Source organism: Lepisosteus oculatus, chromosome 16, assembly GCF_040954835.1.
Source record: "Lepisosteus oculatus isolate fLepOcu1 chromosome 16, fLepOcu1.hap2, whole genome shotgun sequence".
NCBI classification, from domain to species: domain Eukaryota; kingdom Metazoa; phylum Chordata; class Actinopteri; order Semionotiformes; family Lepisosteidae; genus Lepisosteus; species Lepisosteus oculatus.
Window position 1 is genome coordinate 7454645 of NC_090711.1, and position 21901 is coordinate 7476545.

At 38.2% G+C, this 21901-nt stretch overlaps 1 protein-coding gene across 4 annotated transcripts in view; it reads left to right on the top strand.

Moving 5' to 3' along the window:
* The first annotated feature begins 1153 nt into the window (after positions 1 to 1153).
* Positions 1154 to 21901, top strand: part of sulf2b (sulfatase 2b) — a 116802-nt gene continuing 96054 nt past the window's right edge. For all 4 annotated transcript variants that reach the window (XM_015364809.2, XM_015364812.2, XM_015364813.2 and 1 more), the window contains exon 1: positions 1154 to 1506. The gene's annotated coding sequence lies outside the window, so the exon portion shown is untranslated. The remainder of the gene's footprint in view (positions 1507 to 21901) is intronic.

The following is a 21901-nucleotide window of genomic DNA, read 5'->3' on the forward strand; positions in this document are numbered from 1 at the left end:
TGAGAGCCTCCTCACCTTGTAGTTATGTATACTAGAAAATATTCTTTGATTTCCCTGTGTTTCCCACAGTGTATTTCTAGGTGATGTGTCCCAGATATTTCAATTTTGTTTTACCGAACAATATGGTAAGGTACTCATGCTGTTCCTTCAGGAAGACCTACAGCAGGCTGTGGCAAAATCCTTGCTACAGCCACTGAGGTGCCTGCCAAAAGAAGAATGTCTGAAGAACAAGCCAGCTGGTTTAACTTCCCGCTAATGATTTCTGGAAAGATTGTGAAACAAATAAACTAAATCCTTTGCATTTCATGTTATATTAATGTGTAAACATTGCCTTAAATCTGCTACATCAGAGAGCAGCACAGCAGCAAAAAAGTACTTTGAAGTATAAGCAAAGGCTTTAACTAGATAGCTGAATAAGCTGAATGTTATTCAATCCAATGTTTTAATCCTTGTGAAAGGTAAGAAATCCAGTAAGTCTATAAAGATCATGGTGGGGAACAGAATAAGCAGATGTGTCATGGAGTAAATTGTGTGACTCAGCAGGTTGAGGTTTTGTAGAGGGGCTGTTACAGGGGCAGTGACAGACAGCCCTTGTGCAAGGTCAGTGTCCTCCCACTTGTGCTATCACAGGGCAAGAGAAAGCAACGCAACCGCCCAAGATAGTCGTCTGGCTCACATTGTAGGGCGTGGAACGTTTTGAAATGGAAAATGTGTTTTTGGCTTTGAGTTTGTATTCTTCACATGTTTTCACAGAGCGTGTGTTGAGCACCTGTGTGTCTGCTGAAGGTGAATCAGTCTGCCTGTGTGTCTGTCTGTGTTCTCTCCAAGTTCCACTTTGCAACTTTCTGCCTTCTGCTACCCCCTTCCCCTCTTTCTGTCTTGCACAGGCCATTAGGTCTGAAAGGTCCCAGCCTCATGAATACAAAGTATTTGAGCCCAGCTTTCCCTTTTCACGCTGCTGCTCCCTCTTGTACTGCCTCCTGCAACATTACAATTGATCCTGCGCTCTCTCTCTCTCCCTCCGTCTCCCCCTCTCTGCCTCTGACTTGGAGAAAGTGCTCTGCCTTCAGATTGGGTGCGAGCAGTACAGCCCTCTCTTCCCTCTCTCTCTTTCTCTCGGCGAGTGAGTGAGTAAAGCAAAGAAGCAGGCGTGTTTCAACAGATGGCTTGGGCTGTCCTGATTCACTCAGAGTCGCTGGTTGAATGAGAGCTCAGAGAAACAGAGAGAGAGAGTGAGAGCGAGTGAGGGGAAATGAAACCGTAGAGGGACTTCTGCCTTTTTTTTCCGTTCTGCCTCTCATTTAAATTTCCCTCCTCGCTTCATCTGTAAAACTATATGTACTTTTTCTCTTTCTGTTTCAAACACAGCTGTTTGGTCAGCCTGTCAGCAGGCAAATAAAACGACACTCACGTCTGTGATGATGGGTTTATGATCCCACAACTCCAATCAGTCTTAAACAGGAGGAAACCTGCTCTCTGTCAGATTCCAGAGGACTACTGCTCAAGGTATGGTGAATGCCCTACTTTATTTCTGAACTCCCTGTCCATGAATTACACTTGCTGTTAGCTCAGCTGATGTATCTATACTGGGAATAAGGAAGAATCAGTGCAGTGGAAGTGCTTAGCTACACAAGGTGACAAGCTTCCTTCACTTAAAGGAGCCTCGTTCCTTTTCCTGCACTTGAATCCTACATCTGTCAGGGTTATATATACAGAAGGGCGATCATGTAACTTTTAAATGTAGCACTCATGAATATGCATCAATATGAGCATCTCCTGCAGCTGCGCCAGTCAACATTCAGCAAAAGTGACTTTTTTGAGGGGTGAAGGAATGGTGCAGAGAGATGTGAAAGGTCTGTGTAGCCTAATTTCAATGTTTTTATTTCAACAGGCAGATGTGTTTGGTAGCATGGGTAACATGACAAGAGTATTGAAGAATTACAGGGCTTAGGGCTTGCAATGGTATTTACATTTGGTTGCAAATTCCCACAACTGACAGATAAACAAATGCAGCCTCATGTTTGGGTTCAGTGGCACCAGCCTGACCTGCCTTTTGAACGTTTACCTCCTCTTTAGGAATGTAAACACAGCACATGCCTGATGGGAACATTTCAGCACTTTAGTGGTCAGTGTAGCTTTATTATAATATCCCTAGCAATTACTTGCGGCATCCCAAAAATGACTGCGAAAATACTTATGTCCAGGTATTTCCTTCTGTTTCTTAATTCAGAAACGAAGCAGCTGAACACGTGTTAAGGATAGAAAATGATTACAAGTTTTTTTTAGAACTGGAAATGTAGACTTTGCCAGACTCACTTTAATTTATGGTCTGTCAGATACAGGTATGGATAGCAGTGACATCACTATATAAAGAATTGAAACTATAAAAAGGAAATTGAAATTGACAAGACTCAGTGATGTCATGACAAGTGAAATAACACAGCAACAGACTGACTGATTTGAGTGAAAATTATATTAAAATGTTTTTTGCATTGGACGTTATCAGCAAAATATGAACCAGCAGTTGTCTAGGACAAAAAAACTATAGAGGGAAAACTGTGTCAACTCATGTAATTTCTCTGTAAAATTAAAATTCTCCTCTTCGTAGTTTTCAAATTTTCCATCTTCTGTTCTTGATTAGATATCCTGGTTAGGCAAAGGAAGCTCAGGATATTCAAAGCTTGTGCATTTATTCAGTTAAAAACTAGCTTCTGTATTTGCTATTTAGTCCATGGAGTAAGGGTTTTCAATATTGTGCATGAAAAAATAACGATGGCTGAAAATCTGGAAAAAAAGAGAAGCATCTATGTTTTGTGAAGTTGATACAGAGGAATCATTAGAAAGACCGACCTCTATTTCCATTTCCATCAGACTTGAAATTTTCTGATAGAAATCTTTACACCTGGAGGATATGGATGGAGAGCCATTGATTATAACTTATCTGATTGTTCTTATATGATCTTTAAGAATGTTGTTATGTGACTGGAGTTTGCTCTCTGCAGATTGAACTGCATGATACACTCTGTATAGCTTCTGGGTTCAAACTCTCTGAAAAGTTCCACTTCCTGATTATCTTTATTAGAACCTATGGCTTCTCATTTTTACACTGTAATCAGGAGACTGCATTCCTGTTTTAAGCTTACACTATAGTGTGTATCAAGATAATAAAATAATTAATAAAATAAGACTTTTGCTTCGTTATTGACATCGTTGTATATGCAGTATATGGAATACAAAAAGCCTGCATTGTGTGGAAATATTTGGTAATGTGTTAATGTGGTAATTTTTAATTAACAGTTCAGGTCCGAGGCTACTAGTCCACATTTTAAACACACATCATGACCTTTCTCAGTGGTCTCTCGCTAGAAAAGCCAGAGCAACATGACTGTGTGTCAGTAAGCAACATCCTGGTGGATTTATTGATTTACACACAACAGTAGATTATTTACTGATTTCCTTTCTGTAACTGAGATGAAGTAACAATGTCATCCTTGAGTGAAATACACAGGCATGGGTTCATTTACAATATGGGGCACATTCAGCGTATATATGTAGAGAGAGCACTAAGAATAATCAATGGATAGGAAGACCATTATGGTTTTCAAATGATATATTTAATAATATATTCTGTATTCACTGTTCTTGCAATTATGAATGTCTTTACTTAACAAATCAGTATTGGTCCCCCCTATCAAAAAATGAATGCATTTTGTGTAAATTCACAAATTTACAAATTGTCACCCTTATCAGTTGAACATGTCTTGTGTTTGTTTTATACACCAGTTTTATAGATTGTTCTTTTACATGTTTTTGCGTGTAGCATTGCTCATTTTATTGTCTTTTGAGTCATGTAATCTCCGTTCCATCTGATTCTTAGCCCCAACTGACAGGCACTAATTCATAAGATCAAATGGAGATCAGGCAACTTGTGACTCCAGCAGCTTTTTTCCACCAGCTGAACATATGGTCTGGAATAAATTATTCTTTAATGGTAAACGGTGGAGTTTGTCTCAGTAACATGTGGCATATTGCACATCTTGTGACCACTTTATCAGCTGTTTTGTATTAAAATATTACCACAGTCGGCAATTGGCTGTCTGTAGAGATGAATTTATACAACATGGAGCTAAGGCAGTAGGACACTGGGTTAAGAGACCCCAGACCTGACGCTTAACGTTTCTTCCTTGACAATGACAGAGCATTTTGATGTGACTATGATCGAACCAGTGGCACTTGAGACTCATCATACTGGTGTGTGCACTCTTTTTTGTTGTTGTTTCACTGCTAACTAAGCAGGTGTAGCAAACAGGGACATTGCATGGTGCCAATGCACTAATTTTAACGTTTCAGTTGAGTTACATTCCAAGTGTTCATAATTATAGTTGGTGGGATCTGAAAACAGATAAGAAAGGTTACATTCTTTTCTCTGTAAATGCTGATATCTTATATCTTTAAGTTACTGGACAGTCACTGAGCAAGCATGTTCATGAAGTACTGCTAGCACAGCACAGGATCAACACTAAGGGAGCTTGAATGTGCTTGATATTATAGTGTACAGACGTGCTTTATTTTTTCTTGCTTTATACATACAATGGTTTTGCCCTGGTTATTTCACCTGGTTATTGCTCAAGTGTGTACTACAGGATGTTGCTGCTTATTGGGCTAAAAGTGCTGTCAGAGGGGACAGCACATTATTAAGAGACATTTGCAAGGAAGCTCTCTGTTGGTGCTTTCGTAATATATTGGATAGACCAGCAGGTATTCTTTATTTTCAGATGTCATTTCAATAAAGCTCAGCTCACATGCCCAGTGGGATTCAGGCAAGTCCTCTATAAGATTTTAAGTACATGATCAAATTTAGTTACTGTACAATGATGATGACATTGTTTTCTTCTTCCTAGTTTTTTTTTTGAGTGAAGAGGTATAGTTGCCCTTGGTCCTTGGTGTTTGTAAGGAATTATTTTTTTTTTCTCTGCACATGTTATTGTAAGTCTAAGCACATATCGTTGCAATCAAAGCAGAGCTATATTTCAGGGACTATGTCCCAGTCCAAATGACTAAATTCGGCGTGCAATTATGAAGGTGCTATATTTTATGATTCTGAGTTCTTTGGTATTGCTTTTGTGAGAGCAGCTCTCAGATTTAATTTGTATCTTTTAAGGTTTGTTAACATATAGTCTTCGATCCAACCCAGGTTCCGGAGAGTCGCACTTAAGTTATGCTTATACCGTAGGTCACCTCTTTCTCAGGATTGGCAACACCTGTGCGATATTGCTGAATTGAGTAATGATCTGTTGGGTTAAGAGAGCCACGTTTTTTGAGGGTTGAAGGGAACTCATATTTTGATCCCATATGATCTCTAAATTGTTTAGTTTAATAGATCTCCTGCCTGCTTGCTCATTGTGATACTGTCTTTAGAGATTGGTGATTTATGGTGACCTATAAAACTTGCTGGACTGGGACTCTCCAGGACCAGGGTTGGAGACACCTGCTCTGAGCTTTAATAAATTAAGTGACCATTGTCTCGGGCAAAAAAAAATCCAAACACCAGTCACCTTGCAGATCTGTAACAGACTTCACTTGAGACAAATAGGCATTTTTTTTCCTAAATTACTATAGTCACCCAAGCTACTGTATCTCATGTGTTAATGGACAGATCAAAGGGGGAAACTAGTGTTATTAACAACACAAAACGGACTACACAGCAGACTACTGTGAAGCATGCAACTTGCAGGCTAGCACATCATAAGTTAAATTAACAGGATCTTTTCCCCTATTAGTCTGAACATGAGGCACAGCATGGTTTTATGTATATCCAGCTGTCCGAATCTCTCTCCCTTTCTAGCTATACAGCACATACAGTACCTATACGCACAGAGAGAGATTGGAATGATACTGGAGTATCAATCCAAAATACTCTCACAAATTCTGTGCTTTCTATAATAGGCACTTTGCTCCTAACACCACTATTCTCTATTGTATTTGTGCATTTGCCATTTTATCTCACTTTGCATTTGAACATGTCTGGAAGTGAAGTGAAGTGCAGTGTGGGTGACAAAGGGGAGAGTGTGTCTTTAACAAGTTGTTCTGCTTACAGAAAACTGGAAAGTGAGGTGAAACAGTTGCTCTGGTGCTGTGCACAAGAAAAGGAAGGTGTGGGCTATGCTAAAACTGTTGACTGACTGATTCATTGTGTGAATCGTTAGCTGTTTTTAGTCTTGTTGCTTGGGAGAAGGTTCACAGCCACTGCATTGATGGGTTAAAAAGTTTGCATTTCTTTGGGAAAACAAGGTGCTTAGTTAACCTAAGAAATTGGCACTTCTTGCAAGGCTATGCTCCTCACAGCTGCCTTGTTCTGAAGGCTTAGGCTGGGCTGATGTTAACACATGTTTTAAAATATAAGCATCTGTCTTATTCCACTTCAGCAAGAATCAAATCTGTTTGATTTGATGAGTCCAATTAAATTGCACCACTGTATTTTCACTTTTTAAAAAATATCGTTCAAAACACCTAAATCACTCCACATTAAATAACATTTTTCGTTGTTTTTGCTTTCACAAATTGCAAGATATACAACAGAAACACAGGTTTGAGGTGAATGTACATATCATAGGTAGTTAATCCTTGCTGCACAGGCAGGGTAAAAGGCACTCCTTTATACCGATAAGGCATTCATTATATTCTTGTCACATGACTCAGATTGGTCAAGCCTGTTTAACATTACCTCTGTCCCTCCTTCTCTAAAGCTGTCTAGCTCCTTGTGTGCTGGATTTATGTGCAGGGATTTGTCCTGGTTTTGTTAAGCAAGTTCTTCCGCTGTTCTGCACAGAGAGGAACTTGCAGTGGTTTTAACTCTTTCCTTCCTCCTTACCTCGGTGCTTTGAAGACTGTCAAACAACATGAATAAGGACGACACCGACATTTTCCGTGGATAATGAGACATGTTCAGCATTAGCTTTAAAGCTTGGACCTTATTTGAATGCAGTCTTCGTATAGCCTAGATTAAGGTGTATGTTGTTATATGACACAACCATGAGTGTCAATCATTATGGTTTATCATTCCAAAAGCCACATCAGGTATATAAATATTTATAGTAATACATAGTGTTTGTGAAGGAACATGTCATAGCAAGATTCTTTAAATATAGAGAAAAGATTGATAGGTGTAGTTATTAACACTTTACTCATACTCATACCTTTGTAGGTTTTTTGGGGTTAGTTACAATCTAACCTCCTAACACATGCATTTGTACTGGATACAGTGCTGTTTATACAGTATGTGTTTTTTCACATTGAAAATGCCCACCAGAACAACCAGTGACAACTGATACACGCTTGCAAAAGCTGACAGTTTGATAACTCCTAAACTGACAAGTTACATCATCTGTCTGGAGCAGAGACTAGGGCTTTAGTAATAGTAATTGTAACCTTTGTAAATTGAGAAACCAAATATAAGCCCAATGCAGAGGTTATTTAATATACTGTACAGTAACTTTCACAGATATTCTCCATATTTCACCATCACTTTTTATTGTTTTCTATATTGTACTATTTCTACAGAGACACGTTTGAGGAGTTAAAAATATATACACAGCCCCCTGTGGAGTCTGAATTATTTTGTAGCCTAAAGGAATTCAAGAAAAATAAAGTACTTCAAAAAAACTAAATATTAGTCATATATTTGTATGTGGAATATTACTAACTGATTTAATTGGCTGAATTTTGTAAAGAGATGATAGGGTATCTAAGATACTGTGCATAAAGGTCTCTGCTGAGCAAATACATAATAATGATTAAACAATAGAGGCAAACAGTTTTCCTGTCTTAATTACCTGTATTATGAACATCATCCTATATTTATTTGGTCAGTGACTGTGTATTGCATTATAGATGATTGACCCTAAACTTAAATATTTATTACTTGGATTATAATATCATTGGCCCAGTGTGAGTCATTTGTCAAGTTTGCAAGTTTCTCAGCCTCCCGTGCTCTGTCGAAATCTTTTATTTTCATGCTTCCCAATTCATAATTTAAAGTGCACTTCATGAGCCAAGAAGCATTGCTTTCCATTTTCCATGAAGCCAGCAGGGTGCTGTAGGGTCCTGCTGCCTATCTGTCTGTCCCTCATTTGCCTAGCAATGTGAGTGTCTTCTCAATAATTAAACGTGTGCTGTAAGCACTGGGGGTCTGTTGCCTTAACTCAAGGCATGAAAGCTTTAGTTACCATGTCTTGCCACCCCCTGCGCTCGGAGGATTTAGATATTTGGAAAGCACTTCTGAAAATGCTTCCTTTGTAGTGCGGTGTAATTCCTTCAAAATAAAGAAAGGTGGCTGGTGAAGTTATTGTATCAAAAGATAGGAGGTAAAAGTGTAAAGGAAACCTAACACACATGATATGTTTTAGGTTCACATCAGGTGTGGATGTTGGATTCCCATTGCAAAGCAGAATGAAACAATCATGTTTCACCAGCCGCAGGGTCTCATGTTAAAGCCTACAGCAGGTCCTGGATAATACAGGCAGTAAGTTACCTGATTTTGAATTCATTTGATTAAACCGAAGTGCAGCTGCCTGTATGTGCTTTTCATCAGCTGGATTTATACTGGAATGGGTCAAAGCACTGTGCAACCTGTGTTTTAGTCCCAGCCCTATACTATGAAAGTACTTATAAATACTGTAAAGAAATATAAATAACAGTGGCTTTTAATATTTTGTTCTACATCTATCATACCCTGAACACAGCATTCTAAAACTGCACAAATTAGGTTTAAAGAAGATTATGATTTGCTGAACAAGTGGTTCTTGTTACAAAAGTGCTACACAGTATGTTAGATGTGATATCTGCTCCTAGGTTTTAATGAGCCCTATCTGAAAACATTTTGGTAATGAACAGCTACAGAAGTCCTGTCTTTGGCTGGTGGTAGCAGGAGAAGGAAGCCCTAATATACTGTAGGCACCGCACTAAATCAGCAAGTAAGAATAGTTAACAAGATGATACAATTTGAAATTCCGCAGTGCTTTTCATGAGCAAACCTCTCTCCGCCTTGCAGTGCTTTGACTCGACTGGAAGCAAGCCAGGCGATCAGGGCTAGGCGAGGCGGAACAGATCGGTTTTGATCTAGGATTTAAACATCCGAAAGGAGTCGACTTCCTGGATTTGTCTGAGAAGGGTGTTTTACGGGTTAGGACCAAAGAATGCCAAAGGTCTGGTTCTCTTTGGTTTCGACAGTCCTGGAAGTGGGTAGCATATTTCAGCTAATCCAGTTACACTTCTCCAAGGTCTTTTTGTGTAGCACTCAGAACATGTTTATTAACAAGCCGCGATGCTTCCAGCTTAAACAGTTTAGGAATCTGCTTAGAAGGGTCTTATCCATCTGATTAATTTTCTTCAGTGATATTTTTGTTAATTCAAGTAAATGTATATAAGGGAGGCTGATTCAGTCATTTTATGAGTATTTAACAGCACCTATCTTTCCAGACTGGCTTCTTTATAGAAATAACATCTGCAGTATTTACGAACATCTCTTCAAGCTTGGTAGATTAAATAACCTGTGCCCCCATCCTGCTATTTTTTCTTGTGACATATTCACAGGCATCTCTGGCTTTGACAACTGCATGCTGCATCATGGTTTTAAAATTCCATACACCTTGCTTTCTTAGACTTTACACATATTATCATTGTACCATTAACAAGTTTCTCTTAGTCATTTAGGCATATGCATTCATTTGTAGTTTATAATGGCTCATGATAATGAATACAGCATAATTTTAATTTTTGTACTATGTTAATTGTCTGGGGCGGCACAGTGGTAGAGTGGTTAGCATTACTGCCTCACAGGTCCTCACTGGGGCCCTGGGGTGAGTTCTGGACCTGGGGTGCTACAGTATCTGCGCAGAGTTTGTACGTTCTCCGTGTGTTCACATGGGTTTCCTCTGGGTGCTCCAGTTTCCCCTCACATTCCAAAATCAAGCTGGTGGGTTAACTGGCTTCTAGACAAATTGATCCTGGTGCGAGCATTTATGCTTTTGTGTCTGCCCTGTGATGGACTGGTGTCCCATCCAGGGTGTATCCTGCCTTGTGCCCTTTGCTTGCTGGGATAATTCCTTGGCTTCCCCAAAACCCTGAAGCCTGAATGAAGCAGTTAGAAAATTGATTGATGTATGATGTATGAGTGTTTTTGTCTGCAATACAATAATCAAAGCGTTTTGTACTCATATCGTCTCATATTTGATTGTAGTAGTTGTAAGCAAAAGAAGAGCGTACAGAAGGAAACATCACAGTCACTATCTTTTATACAATTGTCATTTCTAAACACGATTTCTAGGCAATAGGTTGTGGTATTATGGTGCTAGCACTATGGAGCGAGGATATTAACGAAGCCCAAAATTGTTTTGTAGATGTATACAAAAGTTTATGCCTAAGGGAACAGTATGGGGAAATATTTTTCCATGCTGGCATCTGTAAGGTAAGGTTTATGGTCTTAGTCCAAATTCGGTCCTATAAAGATTATCCTTTACATTTTTTAGTTGATTTTTATCTCTTGTTAAACTGAAGCATAACACGTTTATTTGACAAACAAAAACCCAACTGAATCGCAAGTATGAAAAACTGAGTGCTTTCCCCATAAGCTATGATTTACACCTGCTGTCTACATTCTTTTCAGACGTTATAGACTTTATTCTGCATGGTAGGCTGATGAAGATTTCCACACCTGTTAATAATGAGAATAGTACAGAGATAACAGGCGGGTGTGTTTCATTGCACCTCGTCGGTAACAAATTCTTTTAATAGATAGCACCAGCTTAAAAAGAACCACTTCTGGCTTTCCAGTAGGTGCATTCACCCTGTCCTCGGTTTATCAGTGTGAATATCTTCAATACTGGGTTAGCATTAATCGCTGTGTGATGTAATCCTTGGAAAAGGCAGGAGTGAAAACTGCTTGCAATTCTGCTTTTGTTTCCGTCCTCTTTTTCCCCACTTTCAATCTAACCCTTGTGTTATTTATTTGAGTCATCCAGCAGCACGCATGAGAAAATACAGAATGTTTTATTAGCAAGCCAACATAAACATTTACAACACGGTACATCATTCAACATTTCTCACAGCTCACTCTGGTGCTCAGCTTGGCCTCTGAAAACAGAGAGCTGACTAAAATGTCAGAAAAGTCTCCCTTGGCTTGTCCAAGGCCATAAACTATACTAGGTGGCTTAAAGTAGAGAACAGGGGAAGTGAACGATTACTTTTAATATATGAAGCTCTTGTTTCAAATACTTTTGTGTCTGCATTTTTCTCATTATTTGCTAAGAACTCAGCTGGAGCTGCCTTCAGTGGCTGTTAGTGGTTGTTTCTGAACAATTGGCAGTAATTGCATTTACCCGTTATTTTTTACAACACAGTTGGAACTTTGTATTTCTTTATCATTAATTTATTTTGTAAACATGATTTTGTCACTGTCAATAGCACATCCTGTACATTCTTTTGCTCATATCTGTTATCACACTAATAAGAGGAAAGGCAGACTTTCCTGTTGACAGGCCTTGTGGTATTTATTGAGAGATCTTCTCTGCAAAAAAGCCTCACTCCTCATACAGTATGTCCTAAAACTGCGAGGGGATTGCAAAGTGGCATGCAAAGACTGCAGAACTGTGAAGAGATTCTGAATTTTGTGGAGGGTTCCTGACATTAAACCAGCTCTGGCTGTAATGTGCAGTGTATTTTAAATTCTCTACAAAACGTTACACGAGACTGTGGCATTACTGATTTTCTAGGTTTGCAAAATCAAGTGCATAGTCAAAGTTTAAGGCCCAGCCCAGCTAGGTTCCTGATTAAATCTGACCACAGCTCTGGCTATGTGGTAAAATTCTCATTTCACGCTCGGCTGAAACACCCTCTCTGAGGTGCTTTTCAGTCCTTGGCGGTTACATGCAGTCGCTTCTTTGGGATTTTTTGCCGTTGTGTCTCCTGGTCATGCATCCCTCCTGATGCTGTAAACAAAATTGGCATCCGGGGGAATTCATCTTTCTGTTCCTCTATGCCCTGTTTCAACAGACATTACATGTTGTGCACAAGCTGTATTTTTCCCTATCGGACTGCAACACACACAGATGCTTTACTTGGCTAGAGTACATTTCTGTTGCCCTTAAAGGATTAAAATGTTTTCCTTCATGGGGCGGAAGGTTGAGGGTGTCAGTGTAAATTGTGTTCATCGCAGACACTACAATATTGTTACTCCAGTTCCTAACGGTGGTGTCTTCCAGTTCACTTCCATGCATAACTGCAGTTTGCAAACGTCCTAACACTGTTGCCCTGACACATAACAGGAATATCTTCAAATCAAATCAAAGTTTATTTATCAAATGCACAACAATACGGCATGCAGCAGTAGTTGCTGGCAATGAAATGTCTTTTTCTGCGAGACCACAAAAATCACAAGAATCACAAAAAAAATCTTTAGGATCACCCCACGCATTTCTTCTTCACTGCGTAAGCATATTGTTAAAAGGAAGCTTTTTTTAGGAAGCTGAGACTACAACACAGCATTTAACTGAGATGGCGATGTGCCTGTCAGCATTGTCTCTTACACTGTTAAAACAGGAATGGTTCCCATAGGTGTTAATTAAGAAAACCATTTAAAGTCCTCAAGATGAGGGATATTCTAAGAAAGTAATAACAAAATGGCAAATTCAAACAATACAAACACACTGTACTCTATAAGGGTCTGATCAGACAGAATGTTTGGATGCAAACAACAGTTTATCTATGGAGGAGTTGTTTAACATTATAGTGCCAAGTATCTGCAGCCAGCAGTGAGGAATTTCAAATTTTGAGGTTGATATATCTATATATTAGCAAGGGATAGTCACATTATTTTAGGAATTATTAATATATGGAGGTGTTGTGCAGCCTACCTAGAACATGTCAGGGTTTTGCATATTGCAAGTTTTGATTTGAAAAAATACAGACGTGGGTGGATACTGCTAAAGAAAACATCGACCAGAGAATAACCCATAAATATTTTTCTTCTGAAACAATTGTGAAACTATCGTATTATCTGTGGTTACAGCTGGGCCAGTACTTTGTTCCATTTCGCCTGTTAACACTAAGCAACCAAACACAAAGAAAGAAATAATCCCTGATTACAGAAAAAAAAACTGGGAGTTGTTTGCATTGAGGTTCAGTAATGAGTTCCAGGACTGTAGGTAATTCCATCTCTAGAATGAGGTACATAATGTCTCTGTTCCATACAGGTCTCGCATTTCTGCAAGCCAAAAACTTAAAAACATCATGATGGCATGTTGCTGCTGTTTAACAGCTGGTAGGTCTTATAATTGAAGTAGTCTCTTGAAGGGGAAATGAGGGTGCAGTTAGGTCACATATAATGAGCCATAAGATGGGGGAAAAGGGTGAGATGGTAGTTTTATGATTTTTGTCTTTTCTTTTTAAAACACCGCTGCTTCTAAAAGGAATCCTGCCGGAGCTGCTTTTGGGTGTGATGGAAGAGTGAAAGGACTGTAGTTTCATAAGCTGAAGAGCTTTTAATGACAGAAAAAGACACACTGTGAGAGTAGCGAGGCAAAGTTCAGTAGCAACTATCGTGCCACAGTTAAATAAATGATGATGAATAGAAATATTCTGATCAATATTTTATCAGGAAGAGTGAGCTGAAGGTACTCTGAAATGCTGCGTTCCTGTTCAGAGGACACGTTGAGGATTGTGTGCACACTAAACATTATTTCTTAATACTGTACTTCTTATCTCATTGGAAGCAATGCCAGAATCTTCTTGCATTGTCTTAAAGCATCCAAAAGTTATGCAGCTCAAATGGGCCTTTATTTACAACTCAGAGATATATGTGAAAAGACAGCTTCTTTCACCCCTTTGCTTTTAGTCTTTGTCAACTCTGAAAGCCTGTTATTTCTCCCTGCATTTGCTATTTAAGCATTTTAATAAAAAAAAAATCCATCCAGCCCAAGAACCTTACAGATGTGCTTTCTTGGCACTGATAAGCAGACAACGGAGACCGAGACTACTTTTTGCACTACCTTTGTTTTATTATTTGATGGGTTCTACAGTATGTGTCATGTGTATCTTTCCTTGCTTTGTGGGATGGACAATGAAATGTGCAATGAATTTATATTAAATTAAGGATTCATTTATTAAGTCAGTACCAAATGTCAGAATGCCTGGTTTTTCATTATGCGGTACTCTTATTAGAAGAATTATAGGAATTACTAATGCGTGTTTTTCTTTAAAATAAGCACCACATTTTTACTGCATGTATTATTGATTTTATTTTTAATTGGACAGTTTCATTTAAATTTATTTATTTTTTACATGTAACATCATATCTAAGACTCCTAAAAACACATATCCCACACTTATTATAAGACAGTAATTGGAGGTTAAAGTGCCTTTTAGCTTTGGACTTCCCCTGACATCTTTAATTGCATGGTTACATTGTAGTTATATAAAATGCATGGTTATTGTAATTTAATAATGCATAATTACATGAGTGCAGTAATAAGCACTAGCTAGTTGTGAAATTCATTTCACTCTGCTGATGTGCAACTGTTACAAATGTGTACCTGGCAGATAATATTTTTTCTGTAAATAGGCAATACAGTATTAACACAGTATAGTTGGTCATTAAACATCATGTGGCACTGTAAGATTAGGGGTGTTGACCCCTGTGTTCTGGGATTTAGAGTATAAATTCCAGACTTTTGCTTATACAATCTGCCTCCCTAAAGTTTCCCCCTTAATTTGGTAAGTGAAGTAATTTCTCTTTTCTCCATTTAATCTGCTGTGTTGTGGGATTTTTGGAGAAGATTGACTGCTGTGCTCACTTCAATGCAGAATGAAGTGTGTCCCCATTTATGTGTAAAGTGCTTTGGGATCCGCTGGGATAAAAAGCTCTATATGAACGCAAGGAATTATTGTTATCAATTAATAATTGATACTGTACTTAGTCTAGCCTGCATGAAAGCAAAATATGAATACAAAGTCTAAATATGGATATTCTCAGGTTTGCAAACATTCCAAAATACCCGACTTCAGGGATGTTTCAATATTTACAGATGCCTGTTTCATTATTCTTGTATATACATATGTCTTTCTTACAGTTGTGCAATGAAAAAATGTTATCTTTAACCACTCTAACTAAGCTTTATCTGATTCTGTTTTTCATCTTGTTAATAAAAAACGTTCTTATTTCTATTTTTTTTAAAGCACATGGAAAGTACAAGTCTCAACCAGTAAATTAAGTAGTGTGCTTTTCTGAGGGTTCATGATTAATGCATTTTAATTAGGACTTTATTGATTGGGCTGCAAAAGTCAATGAAGTGTGCACACGTAATAAGCAAGTGAAATCAGCTCCTATATCAAATCATTGCAAAATCACACTTCTTGGTGTCAGTCATTTTCCACACTGACTCCAATAGCTTTAAATTGGTCATGCTTCAAGCTGCAGTCGCCATTAATAACTATTCTGTCATCAGATGAGTGTAGTCTGCCTCAGTCACGCAGGAGCCTGAGATAGCATTCAACCAGACTTTTCCCTCATTAATCTTTCATCCCATGATATATGTGCTATGTATTTTTAATCGGTAATCTCAGCCCTCAGAGCTCATCAGAATAGAGAACTCATCAGAACAGCAGCATGTTCCACATTCAAGTCGGTTGCAATTACCCCTGGTACTACAGAGTAAATATTTTAAGGCCCCTGCGTACACCACATAATAAAAGAAAACGCTTTATTTTAAGGGAGGAAGGCATTTTAAGGGAGCATACACAGTAATGAGGAGAAAGAAGCATGCTGCTCTGTTATACAAGTGTACCGTAGGTATTTTAGAATTATCTCTAGAATGTCACCAGATGTGGTAACAGGTGTTTTCTGTAGTCTCTTTATGCCAGCAAAGATTTGAAGGATTTTTTTTCTGTGTTTTTCTTCTGTTTAATTATTAAGACTTGAAAATGAAATGGTGGTGTTGTAGAAAAATGTTGTCTCGTATCCACATACAGTAATTAAAAAATGCTGGAATGCATGGAATAAAGGCCAATGAAATCAACATGGATCTGCTCTGCAGTGGTCCTCCTAATCTCTCTGCCTCAGGAATGTATCAGGGCCAGCTCTCTGGCTGTTCACTTGAACGCTATTCCCAATCATTTTACTCAGCGGTGAACAATTCTAATTCTCAAGAGCCGTAATCCAGCACATTTTAGCTGTGACTTCCATTAATTAACTGCTTAAGCACATACCTGGAGGCTGGGACAAATGAAGAGATGTTGTTAATGAGGTGATCTTGCATGTAAATAGCCCAGGTAGTATGAAAGTTTGAATACAATGTGGCCATCCATGTCTGAAGTTATTCACCCCTAATTTGCCCAGAATTATTATAACGTGTATGGGAAAGATTTCACATTTGTGCTGTTTCTGTGTTGCAGAGACCTTTGTTTTAGCCACAGCTCTGCATGAGGTTGTGCCTCAAGTGAGTGACCATGTGCCTATTTAAATCAATTGCACAATTACAATATTCTTTGCTGGAATTAAATGTATAAAAAACAAATGTGTTTGTTAGAAAGGGGATTCTGTGATACAAGTGTGCAAGTTTGGAATTTTCTGCTTTTGTCTAGTTTGGTCAGGGGACTGTTTTGACAGCACTCTTTATATTATTTTTTTAATTCTTTGCATAGAAATGTATGTGCATCTGTTGTAAAAGAGCATCTAAAAATGAACACAAATACCCACAGAATCCTAGTAACGGCAATTAACATTTTGTCCCTAACTTCCCGGCTATTGCAGCAATCCTAAAGAGTTGGTTACCCCCTACTAACTATACTTTTGTTTCACTAGACTCTAAAGCAAGACCTCTTCTCAGTCTGCTGATGAGGGCAGCCCTGCCGGCCTGCGCTCATTTGAAAATGCTCATTCACCAGGCCTGTCATTGGGTTTCCACAACACACACACTTGTGCCCCTGCGTACATACAAAACACACGTACACAATCACACACACTGTGAGAACCAGTGGGGGTATTTGTTTCTGAGGCACAAAACAAATTAAATTAAAGCTGTTCTGCTCTGGATGCTTTGCCCACTAATACCCTGTTTAACCTCTGAGTAGCGCATTGACAAGCAGTGTCCTGGGAACCACGCAGAGGGGAGGCAACTGAGGCTTGTTTCACTTTCAGTGTGACAAAAACCCCTTTAGAAACCCCAGGCATCACTGTTCATTGTTCCGGCTTTGTATCATTTAATAAGAATTAGTTAATGGACCATGGGGGTTTGCTATAAGAGCCAGAATGCAGATTAAGGTCTTTTTTTTTGCTTGTGCTGTCCGTCTTCCTTATTTACATGATTGCACATTTTGCTCATCAGCTTTTCTGTGCTGATTATTCCAGTGCAAGGAAAAGAACATGCAGAGTGCCTGTCACTCAGCTGTCTACAAGAGAAGAAAAGATGGGGGAAAAGAGACAGGACTGTTATCTTGAAGGCAGCAGCAAAGAAGATCTTACGTAACAGTTCTATAGCCAGGCTTGTGTTATTTCATTGGGTTGCACAGCAATATAAAAAGTGGTATCTGGAAAAAAATCCTAAAATGTGGTGTATAGGAAGGAGGCAAGAACATTGTCTAACTTGTCTGACTTGGAGACCTACAGTATAATAGCAGGTGTTAAGAAATAGCAATCTACAGTTTTGTAGGTGGTTTGAGATTTTACACACCCTGTATATTTTTGTTTGACTTCTTTGACTCGATTTCCACTTCCCTGAACTGAAAAATGTGAACTTTGCAAACCTATAATTCTTGCCTTCTTCACAGACATGACAGAAGAGTACCAATGTGAGGTGCGACATGCTTGTCTTGGTATTATTGCTTCCAGGAAGCATTTCAGCCACATTTACTTGAAAGATTTAACAGTACAACTTCATTCACACTGGCACTGGTATTGCTTCCAGTAAGCATTTAGATAATTATGGTGCTTTGAGTTGTCTTTAAAAAATAAAGATAAACAACACACCTGTCAGTAAAATGTTGGGAAATACAAGAAAAGTGAGTTACTAGTGGCTGTTTAATGATTACTTTTTATTCCACAATAAATTACTGGAAACGTAAGGTAGTACAAATATTGATTAAGATTCAAAGCACTATTCTATATAAAGTTACTTAGCATCTGATGAGAGGAATTTCTTGCATGGACTAACGTATAGCTATAATTGAGTCATGCCTGAACAGTAGAGAATGATGAGTTTCAAATTTCTCTTGTCGCATGTGAAAACCATCTCATGCGAAACATCTCGCTTGAAAGTTTCTGGCTCAAAAGGTCGAAAGCTCCTTATGAAAATCTAAATCAACATGGCATGTGGGAATCAGTCCACATTCTTCTCAAACTAAGTTCACGCTGCACACCAAATAATCCAAACCTTACTGGTAAATGATAGAATGAGCCCATTTATTAATTTACCTTTTGAAGATTTAGCAGGTACATTGTAGGGCTTTCAAATTGTTGGATTGCAACTGGTGTGACTTGCCTATATGCTGTGGAGCCTGCTTCTAAAACAACACCTTGTTCAATGTGGTGCTTCTCTTTCAGGTTCAGGTTTTTGTGATTTATATGACCCATGATCCCATTTTAGCAATGCTCCCAAAGTGTCAAACAGATGAGCATCTTCTAGCACTGGGAAGACAGACTTTTTTAATCATGCAAATAGCTCACTTAAAAAAAAAAAAAGCTGTCTGATTTTAATTGCCAGAATAAAGTGCTACACCGCCCTTTTACAGTAATTCTGGGTTTCTGATGGTTCTCTCCCAGGAGTGCTTTATTGATGCAGTGATTAAGACTATTAAAAGGGGGTGAAATGCAGAGATGAAAGGAGCTCTATGCTTTATCAGGATTATGAGTTTAAGAGAATCTGTATTTAGTGAGATTTCTGTTTATATAATTACAGCCCTTACAAGACAAAGTACAGAGTCTGGGTACATTGTCGTGAAAAGTCTGTCAGGCTGTGTATTGTAATTCCTGGTGGGGCAAAAGTATTGTTCTTATGGTATAAAAAGTTTCCCAATGTGCCACACTTCATTAGAGCTTCAAAATGGGTCTTGATACATCTTCACTTGTGGCCAGTGACCATTGAAAACTGTGTTGTCTATCTTGTTCCTTTTGTGGCTTAGTCTTGCAATGAAATTTTAATCATGATCAAATTCCCTTTGAAATTTAAATCATGGTAAGAAACACGTGACAATGATCACTTTTAGAGAGCCAGAAAAGGTACAGTGCAGACTGCAGCAGAGCTATGAAGGACATTCGTCACGCAGAATGACTTTTTACACTTCAAGTCCTTTCCTCACATGCAGCTTTTCATTAATTTAAGAGCCAGGGGGTGGAGAGTGGGCAAGGCTTCTCAGCCATCGTAACCTGCTTATTAAGATGTAATCTCTGGGAGTTCTTATTATCCCTGATGCTTTTTTATCCACAAGTATGTTTTGAACTGCTTACTGGCCTACGGAAGGAGCTGATTCCCTGGAGAATCTACTTAGGCACAAGACATCGATTAATGCTAATAAAGGATGTCTAAGGGTTCCTGCATAACAAACTTGAATATCCTGGAACATATCGGTACAGGTCAGGGTTAGTCACTCACAATGCATCTTAATTTTTTCTTTTCTTCTTGTGAGAGGACAAGATATCTCATTCATTTAATAAGGCTTGAGGAGTTATGGATCTTTGAAATGGGATTTTTCAGTCTGCTCAAATAAGGGATTATATAAATGAGGATTTGTGACTTGTGACCTGAAAGCAGATAAGACCTGATGGTGTTTACCTGCTCAAGGTCTTCATGTTGCAAGATTTCTTCCAGGTTTTCTTGTTACTCTTTCACATTGCCAACTGAAGCAGGTCAAAAGATAAAACAACCTTTTGAACAACGCATAAAATATTCTGACCTTGTAGCTGAATTTCTTGTGTCTTTTTTAAATTGAATTGAATTGTTTTATATATCAATTATGAGTCCCTTAAGAGAAGCAGTAACCAGTGATAATGTCTTGTAGTGTATGGTTATGTCTTCAATCCTAGAAACATAGGATTGAAATAGAAAGACTGGTCAATTGTTAGATAAATGTGGAAGCCTGCTGGTGTGCTGTCTACAAGCACAGTTTTGCGAAAAGCTAAAAGACACTGAGAACAGGGGGAGATTCTTATGACCAAGACAATGCCGCCATTCATTAACACAGACCTGCTGAAAGATTCACCACTATCTAATTGGGTGCTTAAGTACAAGAAAGAGTTCTTGAATCAATAACTTTGGAGTGATAACAGAAGGAATTAAACTGCTGCTACTTTAAGGCTCTGTTTATCATGAAATCGATTTATGCTGCTGAAGAAAAGCTGCCTTACTGGTTCGATAGAGTCCCACCAGTTTTGGAAAGTCGTTCAGAACTGAAGCTTCCCACTGGGGGTGTAAACCGGCTCTGATTGAACTTCACAGCATTATAATAGGCTGTTTGTTTGGCTTTGTGCAGCCTGACAAGCAGTGTTCACATCTAAAATGCATTAAGAAAAAAATAGACTGTACCAGCTCTCTGGTCATGGAGGTTTGAGAGTAAATCCCATGGCTCCTTTGCAGTGAGGTGTAACGAGTTACAGAGCTGCTGCCTGGAAGCCAGCAAACTGGCTGGAAAAACTGCAGTCATGAAGACAAATGTTTTTGCATCTTCTCTTACCTTTGCAATGGAAAACTTTGTAGTTATAGTTGATATTATGACAACAAGGATGGGCACATGCAGCAACACATACAAATATTTTACACAGCGCCTTTTGTGTTCAGTTACGGGGAAGGAACATCGCATAAAATATCTCAATTTTATGTTTTTAGAAAAAAAATGGGTGAAAAAGTCAGATAAAATCCTGTTCCTCGGAAAGCTTATTTTCTTTTAAGATTTTATCTTTGAATACGAATAAATAAAGCTGGAAATGATTTGCAGTGCTTTCCAATTATTTGTTTTCAAAACCGGTTGAAAGATATATTTTGTATTAATAGTAGTTTGCTTCATAATTTGAAACGGAATTTGTTTTTCCCCATTTTCTCTTGTGTAATTGAGCCCCGAATTGAGAATAATTCTATGTAATGTCGTATCTACTATGTGTAAGCATGTTTCATAAGTGCTAATAATAATAATAAGTGCATGCAGCTGGTTTATTATAGTTCTGGGTTAAAATTTAATTCAGAAGAAAATGTTAATTCCTCTTTTCACATTTCTAAGGTTAAATGCAGGAAACACAAACCAGGCAACACCTTTTGGAAAGATTTAGATACAGAACACTATTCTAGCAGCTGTGTGTCTTCTGTGGCCATTTTGTAATGTTATATCATACCAGTATACTGTATGTAGAATTTATCTGTACAGTATATAACTATTATTAAAATTGCTGCTGCCTCCTCAGTTATTAATAAGAAAACTGCAACTGAATTGTATTTGTGGCTTTGAAAAGTGATGTAAGTGAAACCTCTCTGCATTCTTCCCAGTGACCTGACATTAACTGACATATTTTTTATCTCCAGAAGATCTTTAAAGCAATGAAAGTGAAGGCACTTTGGGTTTCTAAAAATACTGTACCTAAGTGCATAATTCTGATGTTAATGGTTGTTTGAAAGACAAGAAGAGCTTTTTTTCTGGGATTATAGGGATATTGATGGAATAGGTAAATAAGCAGTGTTTAAGACATACAGTAGAATTCCCAATGGAGCTTCTAAAATGCAAACAAGAAGCTCTGATTATTTTTGTATATTTTTATTTTATTCTTGGTTGAATTTCTTCTATAAAAAGATTTGTCCATTTAAGATAAAAAGATTTGCGCTACAATGGGTAGAAATTGCACAAAGTCACTATATTATCATTGGGATGTGTG